This window comes from Carya illinoinensis, chromosome 9 (assembly GCF_018687715.1).
Source record: "Carya illinoinensis cultivar Pawnee chromosome 9, C.illinoinensisPawnee_v1, whole genome shotgun sequence".
Taxonomy (NCBI): domain Eukaryota; kingdom Viridiplantae; phylum Streptophyta; class Magnoliopsida; order Fagales; family Juglandaceae; genus Carya; species Carya illinoinensis.
In genome coordinates this window covers 13915791-13929552 of record NC_056760.1, presented here as the reverse complement: position 1 = coordinate 13929552, position 13762 = coordinate 13915791, and positions in this window count along the sequence as shown.

The following is a 13762-nucleotide window of genomic DNA, read 5'->3' as shown; positions in this document are numbered from 1 at the left end:
GGTTTAAATCAGCACATATAGAACATGCCTCTACTACTTTCACAGCCTTCACTTTTTCCAGTTCCATGACCTCCAGTCTTCTGGTTAAAGCAGTTATTCGAGCTTGAACATCGGTGTCTTCCTTAAGCTCATATCTGCCTCCTCCAGAAATAGCCCTTGCTGGCTGTGCTGTTAACGACACTCGATCAGTACGGGTGTTCCACTGTTGTGCACTCTCAGCAAGATAGTAAAAAAATGATAGTGCTTCATCAGGTTCCTTGCTAAAGAACTCCCCATTACATATTGTCTGAACAAACTGCTTGCATTCTGAAGTGAGACCAGTGTAAAAATAGCTCACCAACCTCCAAGATTCAAAACCTATCAAATGTTCATCAAATCCTTAAATTTTTCCCAACTGGCCTGAAAGGTCTCATCAGGTCTCTGATTGAACTGGCTGATTTGCTCTTGCAAAAACTGAGTTCTCTGGAAAGGAAAAAATTTTTGTAAAAATTCACGCTGCATATCAGACCAACTAGAAATAGAATTAGGTCTCAAAGAGTTAAACCAAATCTTCTCTTTATCCTTTAAAGAGAAAGGAAATAAATGAAGTCTAATGAATTCATCAGTAACAGCCCTAGTGATAAAAGTAGCACAAGCCAACTCAAAATCTATCAAGTGCTGGTAAGGACTCTCAGAATCCATCTCGTAGAACTAAGGTATCACTGACATCATGCCATACTTAATAGAGAAATTAGGTGCATTTTCTGGTAAAACAATGCATGAAGGTGTAGTGGTACGAGTGGGTTGCAAAAAGTCCTTAAGAGTGTGTGGTGCAAGTGCAGCCATGTTTTCTGGTTCAATTTCAATTTCGTCACCTGGCTCACTCAAAGAAAAGACAGACGAGCTATCTATCTCCAAGCTGTGTATACTACTCTCAAAACTCGATGTGACTCTAAGCAACCTATTTGAAACCCATGACATGAAACATCAGTTTAGAGAAGCAAATAACAATAATAATAATAATAATAATATCAAGTTTAAATTCAAGTTAAACTACATTCACCAACAACGGCGCCAAAAACTTGACTCACTCAAAAATGAGTAGCACAAAGGCTATCCCAAGTGCAGGAGGATGTCGTGTAATAATTAGGAATAAATTCCTAGATCGTCTCCTCTATAAAAGTTACTTAAAATCAAACTCGTTTAAAATGGTGAAAATAATCACAAAAAGAAAAATAAAAATGATGGTATGTGCAATGGATGGAAGAGCGCAACAAGAATGAAAAAGGGCACTAGTCATGGACTAGATTCATATTTTTAGATTTTTGAGTGTCAAAATGAAATGTAAAAGACTAACAAATTGAAATTATTAATCAAAGAGTCAACTAAACTGAACAATCTTAATTAATCTAACAATTAAACAATGAAACTGAAATTATTTAAGTCCTATTTAAACTTTAATCAATCTAATATGCAATTGTACTAAGAAATTAATAAAACTAAGCTAAGATTAAACTAGATTAGAAAATAATTGATAAAATACAAACTGAAAATTGAAAAGTCCTAAAACCAAGATTCTAGAATTCATCCTTGTATTCAAATCACAAATTATCAAAATTAATTCATAACAATTGTAATCAATACTATTAAATGAAAACTTAAAGAAGTGAGAAAAATAAATAACAAGAAATAAGTAAATAGCAAATAAATTGTCCAAACTTCTAAGCCAAAAAATCTCAAAATTATTCCATGAACTTTAAACTGAAGTTAAATAAAAATAGAGAATGAAAAGTCTAGACGAAAACTCCCCTTCACCATTCAATTGAAATCCAAAGCAAAAAGAACCAACTTCTCACGTATCACTCTTGAAAATTAATCTCTAAACCTTTAATGAAAACTTTAGAACAACTCATCTACTCCCCACGTATGATGTTTCAGAAAAATCAAAAACAAAAGCTCTCAACCGAACCCTTCTTGCAATAAATTAAACTAGCACACTTAATGAAAACTTCTAAAACAATTCTTTTGTTGCATGAAACCAACTAGCACATTTAATTAAAACTTCTAAAACAATTCTTTTGTTGCATGAAACCAACTAGCACACTTAATTAAAACTTCTAAAACAATTCTTTTGTTGCATGAAACCAACTAGCACACTTGCAAGAAATTAAGATATTACACTTAATGAAATAAAATTCTAGAACAATTCTTAGCATACTTAATAAAAAAAAACCCCCAAAACAACAAAGTATTTCAGCCTTAAAAAAAACTGCCGAACATGCACCAAAGCATTTCAGCCCCCTCCCTTTTTTTTTTCTTTGTTCTCTAAGGTCTTTTTATAGCCGTGTGCCTCAACCATCCAGCTGTCTTCCTTCTCCAATATTGTCCCATTCGGTGGAAAGGAGGCAGCCTTTAATGACTTCTGTTGCCCAGATGACCAACACAAGAGGGGGGTGAATTGAGTTGTATTAAAAAAATAACAATTATAAATCAAATATATAATATAAAATATAAACAAAATATGAAATGACAATAAATATAAAGAGTAAGGTTAAGAGAGAAGCAAACTCAGTATGTTAACGAGGTTCGACCCCACTGCCTACGTCCTCGCCTCAAGCTACCCCTTGAGGATTCCTAAATTCACTATTCAACCTCCTTCAGGTGGAGATAGAAACCTATTACACCTTTTAACAACACCGCTACAAAGGATCCGTGTAGAACACCCTCTACACTTGCAATCACCTTACACGTGGTGATTCAACTATTCCCCGTGTAGAATATTTTCTACACGCACAAGGGTTATACACACCCTTTTTCTGATACAAAAGCTGATTGTGGGTAGGTTATCAGAAAACACTTCTCAATGAGTGAAATAAGAACAATACAACGCAAACTATATCTCTCAAAATGAACAAGGATTAAGGCTCAATGCTTAGAGAAGAGAGAATGAAAGCTTTGAATGAATGTTGTACGCTCTTGGTGTTGTAAATGTGAAGCTCTCAAATGATCTATTTATAGGCATATGAGACTTCATATTCAAATTTAAAAAGATTCACATGTCAAAGACAACATCATTCATTTTTTCAAAAAATTCAAATAAAAAGTTTCTTCTTTTTCAATTGTCAAAGACAACATCATTCACTTTTTCAAAAAAATCAAACCTAATCTTTTACTTTTTGCATATGACAAAAGGAGCACACTTTCCTTTTCAAAAAATTCAAACCTAATCTTTTACTTTTTGTATAAGTCTAAAAAAGCATCAATCACTTTTGAAAATATTCAAATAAAACATTCACATGTGAAAGATGACAATCAATCATCTTTAATATTTTCAAAGTTTAACCCTTTAATCAAGGCATGCACATGCAAAAGATGACAATCAATCATCTTTCAAAATTTTCAAATTTAATTTTCAAAAAAAATTCATGCACATGTGGAAAATGTATTTTAATGTTTTATGATAAAATATTAATTTTGAGCATTAATCCTAATTTCGAATTTTAAGAGATTTACAACATTACTCTATAACTTTAATGTGAACTTGTTTCCTTCTTGCTCGTGCTTGGTTCTTTGATGTGCTTGATTCCATTGTGTGAACAACTTGAGCTTGAAACTCCTTTATTCTTTAAATTCATTTGTTATCATCAAAATCCATGTGTAGATTTATAATCACATGAAACTTGAAACCTTGAGTTCAACAATCTCCCCCTTTTTGATGATGACAAATACTTGATAGAACTTGAAACCTGTATTAATACTTAAACTCCCCCTGAAAATATGCGTTAGTTTTTCAAGCAAAAGTGTAAATATAATTTCAAGCATATATAACAAGTTTAGCAATTTAAACAATGTTAATGTTCTAGTCTAAAACTTCTCTCCCTTTTGGCATCATTAAAAAGGATCGGCAGCAAATAAATGGACAAAAGAAAACGATGCGTTTAATAGTCACTGTAGATAGTTGAAAAATGGAGCCGTCCGTGACCCGACAAGTGTTGCAAAGCCTCGAGGCCTAACTCTATGAATTTAATACGGCTGAAGATTTAAACAATCGCCTGATGTTGTTGACAAACGGGATTGAAGGCTCCGAGTTTCTATAAAAAAATGATCATTTTCATCTATCGGATGCCAGAAAAATAATCGCTTCTTGACCTGAGTTCTGTTTTTCCACAACGATAGAATGGCTGAGCAATTCTCTTCCACTAATGTTCCAGACTTGAATCAGGAACCCTTGACGCATCAATCATCAATCTTCTCTCCTGAGGCCGTCAATACCATGATAGGAGCAGTGAACCATTTTTCTAGTAAGGCTGATTCTGAGATTATTGCCGAATCAAGAATGCTCAGTAGTCAATATGCTGCCTCTGTTACGATCTTGTCTCGAAGGTTAATGGCGAGGGTGAGTGAGATTGATCATCTTAACATGCAAATATCTGAGTTACGACAGAAGCTTGCTAATAAGGATAGTGAGAATAAAAGGCTAAAGCAAGAAAATCAAGAGTTGAAAAAATTTGCAGATTGGTATGCTCATGATCTGCAACCACGAATAGAGGAGCTGGAACAAGAAAGGGTTCAGATACAAGATCAACATCGGCAGATAACAGCAGAGGTTCATCATTTACTAGAAAAATAGGGACAATCTACTGTTAATCTCGCTGGGTTAGTAAGAAAACTTTTGACAATGTGTGTCCAGCATATCTTGTATTTCTTTTGACTAAATAAGATTTGAAGAGACAATAGTTTGTCTTATTCTTTATGCTATCTCTATAAAATCAGTCCTGAAGTTCATCTAATCTGCATTAAGTTTTCTTCTCATATCTATAACTCATCTGCATTCCTTCAACATTCTCGTTTTAAGCCTTCTATTCTTTTCTCAATGGCTCATTCTTCTAACATTTCTCTAGATCCATCCATGAGGAATTCTGCATCTCAACCTCCTGTCCTTTCTGCAGCTGCCATTGGTGCCATGTTGCAGCAAGAAAATAATAATCTGACTAATAAGTCAGATTCTGATGCTATTTATGATTTGGTGAGTCTTGGGACTCGCTACTCTTCCTCTATTGTTATTTTTTCTCAGCGGCTACAAGCTAAAAATCATAAAGTTGAAAAGCTCAAAGAACAAATTATTGTACTTCAACGAATTGTTCAAGAGTCTCACACAAGAGAAGGAATCATTCGGCAGAAGAATAAACAGTTGAAATCTTTATTAGATTCTCCATTCCGCTTGCCGGTTCCCATGGATAAGAATGACATGATATTGTATGAAGAGAATGAGCATCTCAAACATGAGGCTAAGAATCTCAAGTTTATGTAAAAGTATTTAAAAAATCTATCTCTATTTTTATTGACTCTAGTCTATCTTTTAAGAGATATTCATAACATGCATCATACCTATTTCTCTTCTGATCATACATAATCTATCTTCTGGTAAAGGCTTTGTGAAAATATCTGCTAACTGATCGTGTGTGTTTGTGAATTCTAGTACTATATCGCATTTCTGCACATGATCTCGAAGAAAATGATATCTTATTTCAATATGCTTAGTTCTAGAATGTTGTATTGGGTTCTTTGAAAGATTTATAGCACTTGTATTATCACATTTGATTGGAATGTGATTATACTTGAGTTTAAAATCTTCAAGTTGTTGCTTCATGTAGAGAACTTGAGCACAACAACTACCCGCAGCAACATATTCTGCCTCAGCAGTAGATAGTGCAACAGAATTTTATTTTTTACTAAACCAGGAAACTAATGCATGACCTAAGAAATGGCATGCTCCACTAGTGCTTTTTCGATCTATTTTACAGCCAGCATAATCTGCATCTGTGTAGTTAATTAGATCGAAAGATGTGTGCTTAGGGTACCATAACCCTAGGTTAATTGTACCACTAAGATATCTAAGAATGCGCTTAACTGTAATTAAATGTGATTCTTTTGGAGATGATTGAAAGCGTGCACATAAGCACACACTAAACATAATATCTGGTCTACTGGCTGTTAAATATAATAAGCTACCAATCATACCTCGATATATCTTCGAGTCAACTAGCTTACCGGATTCATCTTTATCAAGTTTAGTTGATGGACTCATTGGTGTTCCAATTTCCTTAGCATTTTCCATCCCAAAAGTTTTTCAGTAATTCCTTAATATATTTTGATTGATTGATGAATGTCCCACTTTTTGCTTGCTTAATTTGCAATCCGAGAAAGAATGTAAGTTCTCACATCATGCTCATCTCAAATTCTTCCTACATAGTCTTAACAAAAACTTGACACATATTTTCATTAGTAGCACCGAATATTATATCATCAACAAAATCTGAATCAAAAAAATATCATCATTTTCATATTTAATGAAAAGAGTTGTGTCAATTTTTCCTCTTGAAAAACCTTTTTCAATCAAGAAACCACTAAGTCTTTCGTACCAAGCTCTAGGAGCTTGTTTAAGTCCATATAGTGCTTTTGTGAGTTTGAAAACATGATTTGGGGAAATATGATTTTCAAAACCTGGAGGTTGCTCAATATATACCTCTTCATTTATAAAACCATTTAAGAAAGCACTTTTAACATCCATTTGAAAAAGTTTGAAATCTTTATAACAAGCATATGCAAGTAGCATTCGAATAACTTCTAATCTTGCGACAGGTGCATATGTCTCATCATAATCGATTCCTTCTTCTTGATTAAAACCTTGGGCTACAAGTCGAGCCTTATTTCTAGTAATGACTCCGGACTCATCTTTCTTATTTCTAAAAACCCATTTTGTTCCAATAATAGTATGATTTTTGGGTCTAGGAACAAGTGTCCAAACATCATTTCTTTCAAATTGATTCAACTCTTCTTGCATAGCTAGAATCCAAGATTCATCAAGAAGTGCATCATCAATATTTTTGGGTTCAATTTAAGATAGAAAAGCAATATGATTGCAAATATTTCTAAGAGATGATCGAGTACTTACACCTTGTGAAGGTTCTCCCAAAATTTGTTCCACTGGATGATCTTTCACAAATTTCCACTGTTCGGTTGCATCTTGTATTAAATTTTGATGATCTTTCCTGATGGCTCCATGTTGAACTTCCTCTATTTTTTTCTCTTTGTTGAGATTGAGACTTTCCGTATTATTTATACCTCCTGTTTCTTCATCAATAGATTTCTTGGAGAGTGAAGAATTAGATTCATCAAATACTACATGCATAGATTCTTGTACAGTCAAAGTCCTTTTATTGAATACTCTATAAGCTTTACTATTAGTAGAATACCCGAGAAAGATACATTCATCAGATTTTGCATCAAATTTGCCTAAATTATCCCTATCATTCAAAATAAAACATTTGCATCCAAATACATGAAAGTAACCAATGTTGGGCTTTTTCTCATTCCAAAACTCATAGGGGGTTTTATCTAACTTAGACCTTAGCATAACTCTATTTATAACATAACATGCAGTACTTACCGCTTCAGCCCAAAAATAACTAGGCAAGTTGTTCTCATTGAGCATTGTTCTTGCCATCTCTTGAAGAGATCTATTTTTCCTCTCTACTACCCCATTTTGTTGAGGAGTTCAAGGAGCAGAAAAATTATGCACAAAACCGTTTTCATCGCAAAATGTTTCAATATTTTTATTAACAAACTCTTTTCCCCTATCACTTCGGATACTTGAAATAGTATAGCCCTTTTCATTTTGAATTCTCTTACATAACTTGGTAAATGCATTATGTGCCTTATCTTTATGAGTAAGAAAGATGACCCAAGTATATCTAGAGAAATCATCAACAATAACAAATGCATAATATTTTCCTCCTAAACTTACAACTCTATTTGGTCCAAAAAGATCCATGTGTATCAGTTGCAATGGTCTAGTAGTGGAAATATGTTTCTTAGTTTTAAAAGAAGTTTTTGTTTGTTTACCAAATTGACATGCATCACAAATTTTGTCTTTAAGAAAATTTATTTTTGGTAAACCTCTCACAAGATCATTTTTTGAAAGTTTGGAAATAAGTTCCATATTGGCATGACCTAATCTTCTATGCCATAGCCAACTAGTTTCATTTTGAGCTGAAAAGTAAATAGCATCTTGTGAGGTAATTTCTTCAAAATCGATTGTATAAACATTATTGTTTCTAAAAGCAATAAAATAAATATTACAATCATGATCATTCAAGATAATGCATTTATCCATTTTGAAAGTAACTGTAAATCCTTTATCACATAATTGACTTATGCTCAAAAAATTATGTTTTAAACCTTCAACAAGTAGAACATTTTCAATTATGAGAGAAGATTCATTACCAATTTTACCTACTCCCACGATCTTCCCTTTTGAGTTGTCTCCAAATGTCACGTGCCCTTCTTCTTTAGATCTAAGATCAAAGAACTTAGTCTTGTCTCCCGTTATGTGTCTTGAACATCCACTATCTAAAAACCATTTGTTTTTACTTGTGGAAGACTTCATGCATACCTATAAAAACAATTAAAATGATTTTTCTTGGTACCCAAGTTCTTTGGGTCCTTTATTTATTAGTATTAAAAGAAACAAGATTTTTAGGTACCCATATGGCCCTAATAGTCATTGTATGATTTCTTCTAATAGGATAAGTATGATAATTATGACCATTTCTATTACAAAAATTGCAAATGGCATGTGACATATATAAAAAACTTGAATGATTATAATAATATCCTTTTTTGACAAAATTATTTTTATGAAAAGAATTTTGAATATTAGTCTTTGATGTAGAATGATTATCAAAGAAATTTTTATAAGGTTTGTACTTTTGTTTTGGCATATATCCCAAACCTGCCTTGTCAAAAACACATCTTTGACTACCAAGAAGTTTTTCAAAATTTCTTTTTCCATTCGTAAAGTTTTCAACAATATTTTCTAAATCGGTTTTCTTCTTATTCAATTCAAGATTTTCATCTTTCAAAATGATACTTTCTTTTCTTAAAATTTCAATTTCGTTTGTTAAAGAAGAATTTTTCTTTTTCAAAGCAGTATACTTGATACCCAATTTTTCAAATTCCTCATATACCTCTTCTAAAACATTTTGCAATTCTTCATATGAAGGATCTTCAATATTATCAAGATTTGTTACCTCAATGTCATCTTTAGCCATAAGACAAAGATTTGCTGATTCTTCATTGCTTGCTTCATTATCCGAGTTACTTGAATCATCATCCCATGTAGCTTTCATTGCTTTCTTGTCCTTGTTTCGATCTTTCTTTAGTAGAGGACAATCTGACTTGATATGACCAGGTTTATTGCATTTATAACAAATTAAAGTATCATATTTACCTGAATCTTTCTTGGAAAACTTTTTGAAGGATTTGCTCAGAGGAGTTCTATTTTTCTTCAAGAACCTCTGAATTCTTCTTGTTATCATCGCAACTTCTTCATCTTTATCTTCATTTTCCTCATCTTCATCACTTTCACTTTCATGAGGAACAGCTTTAAGTGCTAAGCTCTTCTTTGGCTTTCCTTCTTCTTCTCCTCTTTTCAATGTTTACTCATGGGTGATAAGTGATCCGATGAGTTCATTGACTTCGAGCTTCTTGAGGTCTCTAGCTTCAAGAATCGCTGTAACTTTTGATTCCCAACGTTTTGGTAAAGAGTTGAGAATTTTTCTTAATATCTCCACCTTGGAATAAATTTTGCCAAGAGCTGTCAAGCTGTTTATGATATTAGTAAAACGAGTGTGCATACTAGAAATAGATTCATCATCATTCATCTTAAACATTTCATATTCATGAGTAAGAATATAAATTTTTGATTCCTTGACTTGCGAAGTTCCTTCATAAGTAACTTCCAAATTATCCCAAATTTCTTTTGCCGTAGCGCAATTCATTATTCTATTAAATTCATTTCCATTAAGAGCATTATATAATAAATTCATAGCAGTTAAATTTAAAGTATAAAGTCTATCGTCTTCACGATCAAACTCTTCTTCTTCCTTTTTGACCTTTACTCCATCAACCACTTTTGTTGGAATATAAGGTCCATTTACAATACATTTCCAGATTTCTCTACCTTGAGCTTGAAAAAATATCCTCATTCTAACTTTTCAGAATGAGTAATTATCTCCACAAAAGAGTGGAGGCCGACTGCTAGATTGACCTTCACCAAATGAAGCTACAATGTTAGCTATAAGATCTTAACTCAAAATATAGTTAATCTTATAATAGAGCTCTTAACTCTGATACCAATTGTTGCCCAGATGACTAACACAAGTGGGGGGGTGAATTGAGTTGTATTAAAAAAATAACAATTATAAATCAAATATATAATATAAAATATAAACAAAATATGAAATGACAATAAATATAAAGAGTAAGGGTAAGAGAGAAGCAAACTCAGTATGTTAACGAGGTTCGGCCCCACTGCCTACGTCCTCGCCTCAAGCTACCCCTTGAGGATTTCCAAATTCACTATTCAACCTCTTTCAGGTGGAGATAGAAACCTATTACACCTTTGAACAACACCGCTACAAAGGATCCGTGTAGAACACCCTCTACACTTGCAATCACCTTACACGTGGTGATTCAACTATTCCCCGTGTAGAATATTTTCTACATGCACAAGGGTTATACACACCCTTTTTCTGATACAAAAGCTGATAGTGGGTAGATTATCAGAAAACACTCCTCAATGAGCGAAATAAGAACAATACAGCGCAAACTATATCTCTCAAAATGAACAAGGATTAAGGCTCAATGCTTAGAAAAGAGAGAATGAAAGCTTTGAATGAATATTGTATGCTCTTGGTGTTGTAAATGTGAAGCTCTCAAATGATCTATTTATAGGCATATGAGACTTCATATTCAAATTTAAAAAGATTCACATGTCAAAGACAACATCATTCATTTTTTCAAAAAATTCAAATAAAAAGTTTCTTCTTTTTCAATTGTCAAAGACAACATCATTCACTTTTTCAAAAAAATCAAACCTAATCTTTTACTTTTTGCATATGACAAAAGGAGCACACTTTCCTTTTCAAAAAATTCAAACCTAATCTTTTACTTTTTGTATAAGTCTAAAAAAGTATCAATCACTTTTGAAAATATTCAAATAAAACATGTACATGTGAAAGATGACAATCAATCATCTTTAATATTTTCAAAGTTCAACCCTTTAATCAAGGCATGCACATGCAAAAGATGACAATCAATCATCTTTCAAAATTTTCAAATTTAATTTTCAAAAACAATTCATGCACATGTGGAAAATGTATTTTAATGCTTTATGATAAAATATTAATTTTGAGCATTAATCCTAATTTCGAATTTTAAGAGATTTACAACATTACTCTATAACTTTAATGTGAACTTGTTTCTATCTTGCTCATGCTTGGTTCTTTGATGTGCTTGATTCCATTATGTGAACAACTTGAGCTTGAAACTCCTTTATTCTTTAAATTCATTTGTTATCATCAAAATCCATGTGTAGATTTAAAATCACATGAAACTTGAAACCTTGAGTTCAACAACTTCTATGTCAAATTCGGTGGAGAGGCAGCCTACTTCTTCAATGTCAAATTCGGTGGAGAGGCAGCAGCCTTCAATGACTTTCAGCCCATTGATTTCCAGCCTCTCCCATGTGATTATGCAGCTCAAATGGACCATCTTTTTCTTCATTTAATAACCAGACCACTTTCCAACTTTTTACATGTTTATTCAACTCAAATACACCAGTTCTCTTCACTTTAATGGGATCATGTTTCAGCCAACAACTTCCCTTTAATTATGCCAATTTCTCAGCTTCCAACCTTGCACATGTTTCAGCCAACTCATATGCATCAACTTCCTCTTCATTTGGATCACCATGTTTCAGCCAACAACTTTTAGCTCCTCAATGATTCCTTTTTTTTTTTATTCAATCACCATGCACATCACAATCGGCTTTCCCTTCATTTCTTCCGTGGGATCCAACTTGCCATGTGAGATTGTTGCCATGTGAATGGATTAAATTCATGTGATATGCAGCCACTTGGAAGACAAAAGAGGTACTTTTCCATGGGTTGGAAGGGAATCGGTGGATTTATTTGAGTGGAGAAAGGGACCACTTATTGGGTTGAGTAGGTGGGAGTGTGAATGGAAGAGGTAGTGGGGAAAGGGATCACTTCTCATTAATGATTATCATGCACATCACAATTGACTTTCCTCCCCACACCAAATGGCTTATTGCGTGTCTTTCCTCTTGAAAATGCAATTCTATTGTCCAAAACAATTAATACAATGGGTCCATATGTTTCCCACCATTTCATCTTTTGTCAATAAAAAATACCAATGTCCCCACATGTTGCTTAGTCCATGTGAATGTGCTTTCCTCCCCACGTATTGCTTCTTCTTGCCAAGATGCATAGCATCTTTAATAATCCATGTGAATGTGCTTTCCTCCCCACGTATTGCTGATTTTGAAGTGGAACCTTGATACAACATGAAGAGAGGTATGGTGATGAATGTGCATGTCAAGAATTATTGCATAATTATGTCATAATTGTAAAATTAAGCATAAACATGATATTAATTATTTAAAAATCACAACTCATATTTATTCTTATTAACCATTTTTCCATCTAAAACCAATAATAATGTCACGAAGAATTTAAAATACATTGGTTTTAAATAACTAAAATATGCAATATTTCAGCTCAATCAAATATATGAATAAAAATACAGGAATATGAAAATTAGCATAACTTGGTAATGTGCTAATACAAGATGGTCATCTGTCTCCTTTAATTGGAGGTGTTTTTATCAGTGTCTCATGTCGCATCCTTAAATATTGTTAGACCTTCTTGATTGATTCTGATCTTATTAAATTGTGTTGTCAACCTTGCTTTTGAGATTGAGCAAGTCTCATGAATACACTAAATATTAGACCAACTTCTTGTGTTTTCACTTGTATGTGTGGTATGGCCTTGAGGGAAATCCTTGGATTCTGAGTTGGGATAACAGTGAGTCGGTTTATAGGATTTTGTGAATTGGTCGAAATAGATGATGGTTTCTATGATCTGTATAATGGGTTCTTTTCCTTAAAACATGTTATTCCCATAGGTAACAAAATAGGGTTTTCCCATATTCCCATTTCGTGGAAAAAACGTATAGACCTCCATCTAATTTAGACGGCAGTAGGTTATCATTAAGAAAATGCTTTTCCCACCACTTTGTAGGTATAACTAAACTGCAAAAAGTTTTTTTCCATGGCAAAACTGATGTGAAAAGATCATTGCTGCAATTACATCAAGTTTTTTATTCAATTCCCACGATTTTATAATGTAGTGGAAATGCCTAGTTTCCACCCTAGTTATCTTTTCACATGACCATAGTGTATGGATAAAAGATTTTTCTGACTATTTGGTTAATTGGCAAATAGTAATTTCCAATTAGACAAACTGGCAAGAAATAAGAGTTTGCCGCAACTGTCATAACATGGGTAATAACAGATTGCCACAAAAATTAATTGTCCCAAAACAAAGTTTTGTCAAGATAGCATATAGTGGGAAAAAATGGTATGCCATACAATGTGTGACGATGATAATCATGGATAATATAATTCTCCGACTATTCGTTTCGACAATAATATTCTATTAGCAATCATACAATATGGTGGGAAAAGATAGGGTTTCACAACTACAAACCATGTTTTTATATAATAGGCACCACAAAATCTATTACAAACCTATTTTTGTAACCAAAAGATATAGTTACAAAAAAATTTATGCCACCATGCTTTTCATGAACGACATCGTGGGAAATATATTATCTGCAACCAGGAATATTAGTGGGT